General features: G+C 42.5%; 1 protein-coding gene across 1 annotated transcript in view; it reads left to right on the top strand.

The window, feature by feature from the left end:
* The first annotated feature begins 9,125 nt into the window (after positions 1 to 9,125).
* WDR7 (WD repeat domain 7) overlaps positions 9,126 to 13,973 on the top strand; it is a 231,527-nt gene continuing 226,679 nt past the window's right edge. Inside the window, exon 1 of the mRNA XM_060761305.2 lies at positions 9,126 to 9,287. The gene's annotated coding sequence lies outside the window, so the exon portion shown is untranslated. The remainder of the gene's footprint in view (positions 9,288 to 13,973) is intronic.

Genomic DNA, 13,973 nt, shown 5'->3' with positions numbered 1-13,973 from the left:
CAAGTGTGAATTTTGCAATTGGCCACCTTGATTGGCATCAAGGAACATGAAAGGCACTGCAGACTCCTTCAACCAGAGAAGTCAGCCATAGCAGAGCACCTGATGAACCAGCCTGGACACAGCATATTATCTGAGAACACAGAAATGCTGGACCACTCTAACAACCACCATGTCAGACTACACAGAGAAGCCATTGAAATACACAAGCATGTGGACAATTTCAACAGAAAGGAAGAGACCATGAAAATGAACAAAATCTGGCTACCAGTATTAAAAGACTCTAAAATTACAACAGCAAAACAACAGAGAGGAAACAACCAGGCACAGATTAACACCTCCCAGCAAGAGATTTTCCCAGGCTCAGGCAGGCCTTCAAATGCTAATGAAGGTGATCAGCTGAAACATTCACACCTAACTGCAGCAGGGAAGAGCTCCTTGCCCCACCCCAGCCATTCCACAGATATATAAACCCATTGTCCTAATTCCAACAGACCTCACTACCTCTGAGGATGCTTGCCATAGATGCAGGCGAAACGTCAGGAGAAATGCCTCTAGAACATGGCTCTATAGCCCGAAAAACCCACAAGAACCTAGTGATTCCAGCCATGAAAACCTTCGACAATACAGTTTACCAGCTGTTAGGATTTCTGGGAGTTGAAGGCCAAAACCTTCTGGGGATCCCAGGATGAGAAGCACTGTCAGAAGCATTCACTCCTGACGTTTCGCCCACATCTTATTTACTTAGTTAGGCGATCCCTCGTTGGCCGAGTAGTATAGTCTTCCAGGGTCAGAATTCTTGTGAGTCTGTAGGTGGCTGTGGAGCCCTATTCTTGATCTGCATCTTCTCCCACAGTGAGGGCATTGGTTTCCAGGTGGAAGGCGGTCCCGGTCGGGGTTGGCTTGACACGCCTTCCTCTTGGCACGTTTCTCTCTTTCAACCTCCATTTGTGCCTCTTCAAATTCTGCAGCACTGCTGGTCACAGCTAACCTCCAGCTGGAGCCCTCAAGGGCCAGGGCTTCCCAGTTATCAGTGTCTATGCCAGAGTTTTTAAGGTTGGCTTGCATGCTGGTCATGCTGGTCACTTCTGTGGGGAGAGAATCAGCCGTCTATGAAGACGTTGCCCAGGGGACGCCCGGATGTCTTGCAATCCTGCGAGGAGGCTTCTCTCATGTCCCCACCACACTAAAACAGGGGATGTGGCTCTTAATGAGACATGCTGCATTATCACGGGGTGTCTGCGCCCTACACCACTGGAGAAATTACACTGCTTAGCCGGTATTGCACCACCTGACATCCTCCGGGAAGTAGCAGCCAATAGTGAAAGGACCAAGGCAGAGACATCTCCAGCTCATCCCTTGTTTGGGTATCAGCCAGCATGTCAACAACTTAAATCTAGAAATAGTTTTCTAAGATCTAGAGACACTCGCTGGAACACCTCAGCAAGTGAGAGTCCAAAAGTGGCAGGCTCAAACCCAGAACCTCAATCAATGGCTGATACCAAATGAGAGACTCCCCCCTGGGCACACAGAAGACTGGGCGACTTGGAAGGCGCTGAACAGACTGCGCTCTGGCACCACGAGATGCAGAGCCAACCTTCAGAAATGGGGCTACAAAGTTGAATCCTCGACATGCGAGTGTGGAGAACATCAAACCACTGACCACCTGCTGCAATGCAACCTGAGCCCTGCCACATGCACAATGGAGGACCTTCTTGCAGCAACACCGGAAGCACTCCAAGTGGCCAGATACTGGTCAAAAGACATTTAACCAACTACCAAACTCACAAGTTTTGTATTTGTCTGTTTGTTTGCTTTGTTCTGTTAGAAATGTAATATAATGGACTGGTTGCTCTGACACGACAAATAAATAAATAAGGTTGGCTTTGAACCTATCTTTAAATCTCTTTTCCTGTCCACCAACATTCCATTTTCCGTTCTTGAGTTCGGAGTATAGCAACTGCTTTGGGAGACACTGGTCGGGCATCCGGACAACGTGGCTGGTCCAGCGGAGTTGATGGCGGAGGACCATCGCTTCAATGCTGGTGGTCTTTGCTTCTTCCAGCACGCTGACGTTTGTCCTCCTGTCTTCCCAAGAGATTTGCAGGACTTTCTGGAGGCAGCGCTGATGGAATCGTTCCAGGAGTTGCATGTGACGTCTGTAGACAGTCCACGTTTCACAGGCATAGAGCAGGGTTGGGAGGACAATAGCTTTATAGACAAGCACCTTGGTATCCCTACGGATGTCCCGGTCCTCAAACACTCTCTGCTTCATTCGGAAAAATGCTGTGCTCGCAGAGCTCAGGCAGTGTTGTATTTCGGTGTTGATGTTGACTTTGGTGGAGAGGTGGCTGCCAAGGTAGCGGAAATGGTCAACATTTTTTTAATGTTTACCATTTTAATGTTCCCCACATCTATAGTAGGCATCCTCAGAGGTTGTGCCGTCTGTTGGAAACTAGGAAAATTGGGTTTATATATCTGTGGAATAATGTCCAGGGTGGGAAAAGGAACTCCTGTCTGTTGGAGGCTTGTGTGAATGCTGCCATTTGACAGTTTGATTGGCATTGAATAGCCTTGCAGCTCCAAAGCCTGGGTGTTGCTGCCTGGGGAGTCCGTTGTTGAGAAGTGTTAGCTGGCCCTGATTGTTTCCTGTTTGGAATTTCTCTGCTTTTTGAGTTTTGCTCTTTATTTACTGTCCTGAATTTAGAGAGGTTTTTTAAAACTGGGGAGTCCCTGCGCGTTGTCCCCCCATTATCGCAATCGCGGCTGGTGGGGACAAGGGACAGGGCCTTTTCTGTGGTGGCCCCTCGACTGTGGAACTCCCACCCAAGCGAAATCAGATCTGCTTCATCCCTCCTGACCTTTCGGAAACAAGTGAAGTCCTGGCTGTGGAATCAGGCCTTTGCAGATTAGGCTGACCTGCTGGCGCGACTTCTTTTACGGTATTGACTGACTGCCCTTAGGACGATGACTTAAACCGATGACAGTTGACTGTTTTATACTGTTTTACGGTTATATTGTATTTAAACTGCATATTTTTGTTTTAGATTGTGGGCACCATGGGGTGCCGTTTTGTTAGCCGCCCTGAGTCCCTCTGCGGAGGTCAAGATAGGGCGGGATACAAATGCCCGAAATAAATAAATAAATAAATAAATAAAACTGGTAGCCAGATTTTTTTTCATTTTCATGGTTGCCTCCTTTCTGTTCATGTGCTTGTGGATTTCAGGGGCTTCTCTGTGTAGTCTGACATGGTAGTTGTTAGAGTGGTCCAGCATTTTGTGTTCTCAAATAATATGCTGTGTCCAGGTTAGTTCATCAAGTGCTCTGTTATGGCTGACTTCTCTGGTTGAATTAGACTTTCCGATTCTTTGATTTGAAGCTGCCAGGCTATTCAATGTTAATCAATAGTTATTTCTCCAACTCTTGATATTCCACAGATAAATAAACCTCACTTGCTAAGTTTCCAACAGACTTCACAACCTCTGAGGAATCCTTCCATTGATGTGGGCGAAATGTCAGGAGAAAATGCAGCCCGGAAAACTCACAGCAGTCCAGTGATTCCAGTCATGAAAGTTTTCAACAACATAATGAATGGAGTTTGATGCACAATTTAAACTGCAATGGCTCAATGCACTTTGGTGTTGAGGCATCAGCACTATCTGGTAGAAAAGGACCTTGTGAAACTACAACTCCTATAAGAAGGGTCGAATTGCATTCAGGCCCGCTTTATAGTGCCATATAAAATCCAGGTTATCTTCTTTGAACTAGATTGTATGGCAGTGTAGACTCATATAATCCAGTATTATAATTAGAACTGGATTATATGAGTCTACACAGCCATACAATCCAGTTCTAATCATAATAATAGTTTAGAGCAGGCTAAACAACCCCAGCTGAACTTCATGCACTGTGTCTTAAGACCTATGAACTAAAAAATTATTCATTGGGTTCATTATAGTCTACCTTTCCATTAAAATGCTTTAGACAGCTAAAAACATCTGGTATTATATCTGGAATATCTGTATGTGCTACAGATATAATAAATACATAGTTGTGTTTATTGTGGTAAAATCTACTTGGTTCACCCAACATTCGGGGAGGAAACAAAACATTTCCCAAAATGTGTTGATCAGTGTAAAGCTTTAAGGAGATTTCAGCCTCTTTTCAACCCTTCCGAACAGACTACCGGATGTTAGGAACTGTGGGAACTGAAATCCAAAACACCTGGAAGGAGGGCCGAAGTTGCCCCATGCCTGCCATGCTCAAAAAGAGACTGAAGGCTGGGAAAAATAAATTTTTTGTTTTGTTTACAATGTTTATTTTCTAAAATCGATCCTTTCCTCCCCCCCCCCCCCAATATATTCACTAATTTATTATATTTAACATCAGCAATCTATATTACCACAAAATTATAAACATCAAAAATATAGGAGAAAAAAAATCAAGAAAAAAAAGATTATTCCACCAACACATATCTAATACATAATCTCACTGAAGTTGGTAAAAGCCATAACCACAGCTTAATTGCATCATTGGTGTTTGTCTTTCTTGCAATATCTATGTATTTTTCCAGCCTTCAGAAAGTCTTAATCTGGCATCTTTAGAAGCCACATTCATTTGTCCATGTGGGTCAACTCAGCAGGTGGAACAATCCATTCTTCCATCATCAGCGCTTGGGTCTATTTCCAAATTTGAGCAAAACATAGTCTTGATGGTGCTGTTACTTACAATCCAAATCTTTAGCAATAATTCTCTGCAGAAATATTGTTAGTAACATTACAATATCTATTTTTAATTTTTGGAATGAAGAAATAAGTAGTAATTTTTCACTTTATTGCAAGTTCATCAGATTTGAAAAAGAAATTCTCCTTGTCATTCCCAACATTACTTTAAAACATTCTAAGATGCTGTAACTGCTTTTTTGGGAGGCTGAAGTCCACAGAACCTAGTTCCCAGGGCCAGATCAACTACATCCAAGAGTATTGAAGGAACTCGCAGAAGTTATTTCAGAACCGCTGGCAATCATCTTTGGGAGTTCTTGGAGAATGGGAGAAGTCCCAGCAGATTGGAGGACAGCAAATGTCCCTATCTTCAAGAAAGGAAAAAAGAAAGACCCAAACAATTACTGCCTCATGTCAGTATCAGGCAAGATTCTGGAAAACATAAGTTAAGGAAATGGTCTGCAAACACTTAGAAACAAATGCGGTCATCGCTAATGAGTCCCCCCCAGGGGTGAGAAAAGCTGTATATAAATGCTGTAAATAAATAAAAAATAATAGTCAACACGGAATTATCAAAAACAAGTCATGCCAGATGAATCTGATCTCTTTCTGCAATAGAGTTACAAGTTGGGTAGATGCAGGGAATGCCGTGGATGTAGCGTTATCTGGACTTCAGTAAGGCTTTTGACAAGCTCCCCCACGACCTTCTGGCAAACAAACTAGTCCAATGTGGGCTAGGCAAAACTATGGTTAGGTGGATCTGTAATTGGTTAAGCGAACGAACCCAACAGGTGCTCACCAATGCTTCCTCTTCATCCTGGAAAGAAGTGACATCCTGGGCCCGGTCCTGTTCAACATCTTTATTATTGACTTACATGAAGGGTTAGAAGGCACCAAATTGGGAGGGATAGCCAATACTCCAGAAGACAGGAGCAAGATTCAAAATGATCTTAACAGATTAGAGAGATGATTGACCAAAACTAACAAAATGGAGTTCAACAGGGACAAATGCAAGAAACTCCACTTAGGCAGAAATAATGAAATGCAAAGATACAGAATGGGGGACTCATGGCTCGAGAGCAGTATGTGTGAAAAAGATCTTGGAGTCCTTGTGGACAACAAGTTAAACATGAGCCAACAATGTCATGCAGCAGCAAAAAAAAAAGCCAATGGGATTTTGGCCTGCATAAATAGTATTGTGTCTAGATCCAGGGAAGTCATGCTACCCCTCTATTCTGCCTGGGTTAGACCACACCTGGAATCACACTGTGTCCAATTCTGGGCATTGCAATTGAAGGGAGATGTGTCCAGAGAAAGGCAACCAAAATGATCAAGGGCCTGGAGAACAAGCCCTATGAGGAATAGCTTGAAGAGCTGGGCATATTTAGCCTTCAGAAGAGAAGGCTGAGAGGAGACATGATGAGGGCCATATATCAAGATGTGAAGGGAAGTCATAGGGAAGAGGGAGCAAGCTTGTTTTCTACTGCCTTGGAGACTAGGACACTGAACAATGGCTTCAAACTACAGGAAAGGAGATTCCACTTGAACATGAGGAAGAACTTCCTGATTGTGAGAGCTGTTCAGCAGTGGAACTCTCTGCCTTGGAGTGTGGTGGAGGATCCTTCTTTGGAGGCTTTTAAGTGGAGGCTGAATGGCCATCTGTTGGGGGTGCTTTGAATGCGATTTTCCTGCTTATTGGCTGAATGGGGTTGGATTGGATGGCCCATGAGGTCTCTTCCAACTCTAGGATTCTATGATAAAATGCAGGTAAATATTCAGTTTGCAATGGACTTGGGTAGGCCTGCTGGAAGAGAGAGGTCTTGAATTCTGACAACTGATTATTTATTTATTTACTGTATTTGTATACCGCCTTTCTCAGCCAATTGGCAACTCAAGGCGGTTTCCAACAAATCAGTATTCTTAAAATATAATAGATAAAAAACATTAAACAGTATAAGACATCACAAAAACAATAAAAGCAACATCATCAGTGTCTCATTCTCAAGCATTGTCCAATTCCATTGTTAGGTCCTTCGATTTCCTATATTAGCTACTCTGTATTTGTAAACGCTTGCTCGAATAGCAACGTTTTAACTTGCTTCCAAAACGTCAAGAGGGAGGGAGCAGATCTGATTTCCCTAAGGAGGGCATTACATAGCCGAGGGGCCACCACTGAGAAGGCCCTGTCTCTTGTCCCTGTCAAACGTGCTTTTGACGGAGGCGGGACCGAGAGCAGGGCCTCCCCAGATGATCTTAGAGTCCTCAGTGGTTCGTAAGGGGAGATATGTTCAGACAGGTAAGTTGAGCCAGAACCGTTTAGGGCTTTATAGGCCAAAGCCAGCACTTTGAATTGGGCCCGGTAGCAAACTGGCAGCCAGTGGAGCTATATATTAGTGTGACGACTGATTTTAGTGTGACGACTGACCATTATAGTCATTGATTGTAATTGCTGTTTTAATGTTTTACTGTAATATGTATTATGATGTTTTATTGATTGTATGTGATATTATGGTTGGAAACCGGTCTGAGTCCCTCAAGAGAGGCGAGAAGGTGGGTATACAAAACTTTTAAATAAATAAATAATAAATAAATATATTATGGTATAATAATAGTAATAATAATACTAGTAATAATAATACTAATCATCATCATCATCATCATCATAATTTGGACACCCTTTGGACACCCTTCCGCTCTCCACTCAGCCTTGTCTACTTTCTCTTCAAAAAAACCATTTTATGAAATCTAGATCTGAAAAAGAACTTTCTGTGAGAGCTGTTCAGCGGTGGAACTCTCTGCCCTGGAGTGTGGTGGAGCCTCCTTCTTTGGAGGCTTTTAAGCGGGGGCTGGATGGCCATCTGTCGGGGTGCTTTGAATGTGATTATCCTCTTCAAAATAGCCATTTTATGAAATCTGGATCTGAAAAAGAACTTCCTGACTGTGAGAGCTGTTCAGCAGTGGAACTCTCTGCCCAGGAGTGTGGTGGAGCCTCCTTTTTTGGAGGCTTTTAAGAGGAGGCTGGATGGCCATCTGTCGGGGTGCTTTGAATGCGATTATCCTCTTCAAAATAGCCATTTTATGAAATCTGGATCTGAAAAAGAACTTCCTGACTGTGAGAGCTGTTCAGCGGTGGAACTCTCTGCCCAGGAGTGTGGTGGAGGCTCCTTCTTTGGGGGCTTTTAAGCAGAGGCTGGATGGCCATCTGTCGGGGTGCTTTGAATGCGATTATCCTCTTCAAAATAGCCATTTTATGAAATCTGGATCTGAAAAAGAACTTCCTGACTGTGAGAGCTGTTCAGCAGTGGAACTCTCTGCCCAGGAGTGTGGTGGAGGCTCCTTCTTTGGGGGCTTTTAAGCAGAGGCTGGTTGGCCATCTGTCGGGGATGCTTTGAATGTGATTTCCTTGCTTCTTGGCCGAATGGGGTTGGACTGAATGACCCACGAGTTCTCTTCCAACTCAGTGATTCTCCCGCACCCCTTTGTGACCTCTGAGGGGGTCGCAAAGGGGTGCCGGAGGGGTCACCAAAGTATTTTCTGATGGCCATGGGGATTCCATGTGGGAAGTTTGACCGAATTCTATCGTTGGTGGAGTTCAGAATTTTCTTTTATTGTAGTGAACTATAAATCCCAGCAACTACAATTCCCAAAAGTCGAGTTCTATTTTCCTCAGTCTCCACCAGTGTTCACATTTGCGCATATTGAGTATTTGTGCCAAGTTTGGTCCAGATCCACCACTGCATGAGTCCACAGTGTTCGCTGAATATAGGTGAACTACAACTCCCAAACTCAAGGGCAATGCCCACCAAACCTTTCCAGTGTTTTCCATTGGTCATGGCAGTTCTGTGCAGCAAATTAGGTTCAAAATCATCGCTGGTGGAGTTCAGAATGCTCTTTGATTATAGTTGAACTATAAATCCCAGCAACTACAACTTTCAAAGTACAAAATCAATCCTTCCCCCCCAACCCCACTAGCATTTACATGTGGGTGCATTGGGTATTTGTGCCCAGTTTGGCCCAGTGAATGAAAATACATCTTGCATATCTGATATTTATATTATGATTTATAACAGTAGGATAATGACTGTTATGAAGTAGCAACAAAAACAATGTTATGGTTGGGGGTCACCCCAACATGAGGGACTGTATTAAGGGGTCACAGCATTAGGAAGGTTGAGAACCACTGCTAGAAAGGCTGGGAAATTTCTCAATAGACTCCAGCTCCCAGAGTTCCTTCCTGGCCATTGGCAGCTGAAGCTTCTGGGAGACTGTGAGGTCTAAGACAGGTTCTGCGCCTCCAACTCCCAGAAGGCCTCGCCAGCGTGTTCAAGGGCTGGGCATTCTGGGAGTGGAAGTCCAAAACACTTCTCCTGGCAGCTTGGGCTTCCTCTCCCCGGCAGGGGCGCTTTGCGACACTTGCGGTAAAGGCGTCGCGACAGCTGGAGGATCAGCTGATGCTCTCCAGTCCAGCAGAGCCGCCTTGAGGAGGCGAAGGAGGGCGGCCAGGCTGCTGCTACTGCAGGGGAGCCTGCCTTCTCGCCTTCCCAGCGGAGAGGAGCCTTCCAGGGCCAGGTGAGTCCAAGCCCAGCCCTCCAAAGAGCCTCTTCCCTTCCCCACCGCCTCCCTTTTGCCTCCCTCTTCCTCCTCTCCTTCCCTTTCCCCCTTCCCAGGTCCTCAGTCCTCATTTTCTCTCTGATCTCCCTTACTTTTCATTATCGTGTCTTTTAAGGATACGGTGTTATGGCTGTATATTTCAACCATGTTGTATCCTTAGGAGGGGCAGTTAAGAAATATAGTCCTCATCATAATAGCACAGGCATGGCAAACCTGGGCCCTCCAGGTGTTTTGGACTTCAACTCCCACAATTCCTAACAGCCTACTGACATAGTTTGGAGCACAATATTCCTGACCTCATGATCATGGGGGGAAAAACAAGTGTGGATCTTTGATGTTTCAATTCCAGGTGACAGCAGAATTGATGAGAAACAACTGATACAAGGATTTAAAGATCGAACTGCAAAGACTCAGGCATAAGCCAGTAAAGGTAGTCCCAGTAGTGATCGACACAAGCCAGTAAAAGTAGTCACAGTGGTGATTGGCAAACTGGGTGCAGTGCCTAAAGACTTTGGCCTGCACTTAAAAATAATCAATGCTGAGAAAATTTGGAGCACAATACTCCTTAACTCATGATCATGAGGGGGGAAAAAACAAGTGTGGATCGTCGATGTTTCAATCCCAGGTGACAGCAGAATTGACGAGAAACACCTGGACAAGCATACATGATATGAGGATTTAAAGATTGAACTGCAAAGACTCTGGCACAAGCCAGTAAAGGTAGTCCCAGTGGTGACCGGCACACTGGGTGTAGTGCCTAAAGACCTTGGCCTGCACTTAAAAACAATCGAAGCTGAGAAAATTACTATCTGTCAGCTGCAAAAGGCCACCCTATTTGATCTGCATGCATTATTCACTGATACATCACATAGTCCTGGACACTTGGGAAGTGTCCGATGTGTGATCAAATACAAAGGCCAGCATAGTGATCTTGTTTGCTGTGGACTAATCTTGTTAATTATCAAATAATTGCATCTTCTCAGACTGATAAAATATAATACTATTAAATTTACTGCTATTAAAACTCATATATTAAAATACATATATTACAAAAGTTGATCATTATTAACTAATATTGATATAATGCAGGTAAATATTCACAGTTTTCAATAGGCCTGGGTAGGCCTGCTGGAAGAGCAAGGTCTTCCAGCATGTCTCGATTTCTGGCAGATTATAGTATAATGATAGTAATATTAATACATTAATATCTCCTCAGACAGGTAAAATATAATACTATTAAATTTTCTACTATTAAAACACATATATTAAAATACATATATTACAAAAATGAACCCTAATATCGATAAAATGCAGGTGAATATTTACAGTTTGCAATGGACTTGAGTAGACCTTCTGGAAGATAGAGGTCTTCCATTATGTTTTGAATTCTGACAGCTGATTATGGTATAATAATAGTACCGGTAATAATAATACTAATCATCATCATCACCATCATATGGACACCCTTTGAAGCCCCCTAATCTTCTGCTCTCCACTCAGCTTTGTCTACTTCCTCTTCAAAAAAGCCCATTTTATGAAATCCGGATCTGAAAAAGAAAATGAAAGTCAAGCTGAAGAATTCCTCATCCAAAACACACCAAATCAAAAACATGTCTTCAGTTAATGTGCATGCATCTCTTGTATTTTAGAGTATATTTATGATATTGAATTAATGCAACTTGACACCACTTTAACTGTCATGGCTCAATGCTATGAAATCATGAGGGTTGTACTTTTATAAGTTCTTGAGTCTTCTTGCCAAAGAATCCTGGTGCCTCACCAAACTACAAATCCCACAATTTCACAATAGTGAGTTAAAATGGTATCAAACTATCTTAATTCTACAGGGTAGATGCACCCCTCGAGAAACTTGCCCTGGAAGCTCCCAGATAACAAAGTGTCATGTAAATGTTTCTAAAGATATGCCTTAAGGCAGTGGTTATCCCCAGGTGTTTTGGCCTACAACTCCCAGAAATCCCAGCCAGTTTGCCAGCTGTTAGGATTTCTGGGAGTTGAAGGCCAAAACATCTGGGGACCCACAAGTTGAGAACCACTGCCTTAAGGCATAGTTGAGATCTGGCTTCTTTTCGTAAGAGACAGCATTTGGGGAGGCGCGATGCCAAGATACTATAAAAATAGTTAACATGATTCCATTTAAAATAATATAAACTTGTTTGGGGAAAAGATATAAAGTGCTAAACATAAACAATAGTTTCCAAAGCTGAATATCTATGTAAAGGTGACGGTTTTGCCACTTTCTCCACCACCGTTTCTTGGAAAATTGTTCACTGGTGGGACCTTGGAAGAATTTTTGCTCTTCTCCTTCAGTAGAAATGGGGCCTCCCTATCTGCATTATACAGATCTATCTATCTATCTATCTATCTATCTATCTATCTATCTATCTGATTAATGTGGATGGAATGAGTAGTGCTTTTGTGCCTTCTTGAAAATGTTGAATCCATTCTTTTGAGCAAGAAACTGATCCTTTTGCTTTCTGTGCCCCATATGTGAACTGTTATCTTTAATGACAACAGTCTTTAATGACAACAGGCCTGAGTCCCTCTTTGGATATTGAGAATACCGGGTTATAAAAGCTATAAATAAATAATAAATAAATACCTGTTGGTTGCTCATCTTCCTTGAGTAGGGATGCTGTTACCTCTGTTTTTTTAGGAAGGCTCTCTGTAATTCATCAGAAGGTGTAGCCTGGGAGGCGCAAGTGTTTGTGGGATGGTTGTTATGTGCTTTTGAGTTATTTCTGATTTATGTCAACCCTAAGGCAAATCTATCATGGAGCTTTTGAGGGCTGAGAGTGAGTGACTCGCTCAAGTGGGTGTCCATGGCTAGTCTCCAGATTTGCAGTTCAATGCTCAAACCACTAAACCACACTGGCTTTCAACAAGTATTGGTGATCAAGATTCAGTGGAGACACCTTCTCCCCATGATAACTCTTTCAGGAGTGAATTTCCCTTCCTAGGGGTAGATTTTTCTCACTCTCTGTTGCCTCATCCCCATCTGAGACCAAAGGTATTGACATATGTGGACTGAGTTGGACATAATTTTATCTTGTCAAACTGGCTTATATGTATTTTACTTTTTCTGTATTTTAATCTGTTGTCATTGTATGATGTTTTAGACGGTACTGCGGCATTGAATTCTTGCTGTGAGCAGGTCTGAGTCCCTCTGTGGAGGTTGAGAAGATCAGGATATAAAAATTTTAAATAATAATAATAATTTGTAACTATGAGTCATTTGTAAGTCAGGTGTTTGTAACTCGGGGACTGCTTGTAGTTGGTACGCGTGTTAGGAGTGCTGTTGTCCTAGCATTGAGATTCCCAAAGTTCCGGTATGATGTCCACTGTCAGTTTTATTGATTGTAATATATGTATTTTAACTGATGGACTTCCCAGTACCCCCAGTGACAGCGAAACCCAGTTCTTCTTTCCTCTGATACTAGAAGAAAATCATCCCTTTTCTGCAAATGTGTGGCAGTCTGTATGTTCTTCTATTCCTCTATAATCCTTCTTTTCTAGAGTACTGGGTTATACTGACAGTTTGGCAGATAGTCTCAATTATTCTTTCCCAGTCACTCCTAGTTCTCAAAGAGTTATTCTTTCGTTTATAGAAATTCAGTGGCCTTTCAGGGTGGATGAGGGAGTGAAGAGGACAACCCTCTTCCCTCTAAACACATACCTCCATATTATCTTTATATTGTTAATTGCAGTGAACTTGATTTCGATTAGGGTTCCTACGCTGTCAAATCTTCTTTGCTAGGCATGTGACATTTAAAGCATAGAAGTTCTGGTGTAACCTTTCTGCTTGACCAAGTAACGTCACCTGATAGAACTATAGCTAAATTGCTACTGATACTTTACATTTTGGGATTTAAATAGTTATAGTACAATTGAAACAACTTTAAATGTTATGATGAAATGCTCTGTCATTTGAAGGAATGTAAAGAAATATGAATCTTGAAGACGATGTTAGAATGCTGTTGTGTGACTTCAAGTCGTTTCTGACATATGGCAACTCTAAGGTAAACCTATCATGGGCTTTTCTTGGCAACATTTTTTCCAAAGGAGTATAGTCACTGTCTTCTTTTGAGGTAGAGAGAGTGTGACTTGCCTAAGGTCACCCAGTGTGTTTCTACGGCTGAGCGGAGATTTGATTCTGGTCTCTATGGTCAGCACTGCAACATGCTGGCTCTACTGTAGGATAACAGGGTTGGTGTGTGAAGATCAGAGAGTTGGGGAAATTTTGATAGACTGGGTTAGAAGGGATTTTAGCAGAGTTGTGGATATGTCAAAACAGTGCATTGTTTTGGAGTGTTTGATAAGGAGCTTCATTAAACTGGTTTGCACAAAGATTTTCCATTTTGTCTTCCTGCCTGTTTTGGCCAATGGTTACTCTCATGAACTAAAACAGAACAAGATGCTAAATTAATACTCTCAAGTGTTCTAGAAGGCATTTTCATTCTGTGGTTGCTATTTAGCTTATACATTTAATTTTTGTTGGCTTAACTTAGTTTAAGACACATTTATATTTTGTCTCCATGTTTTTGAATTGTTTTGGGTAATTTTATAGAAAATCTGTTGTTATTATGGTTACTCAATTGAGATGAACTTGAGAGAGCTCTATCTATT

The sequence above is a fragment of the Anolis sagrei genome, chromosome 2 (assembly GCF_037176765.1).
Source record: "Anolis sagrei isolate rAnoSag1 chromosome 2, rAnoSag1.mat, whole genome shotgun sequence".
Taxonomy (NCBI): domain Eukaryota; kingdom Metazoa; phylum Chordata; class Lepidosauria; order Squamata; family Dactyloidae; genus Anolis; species Anolis sagrei.
The sequence above is the reverse complement of the archived record's forward strand: the minus strand, read 5'-3'. Positions and strand labels throughout refer to the sequence as shown.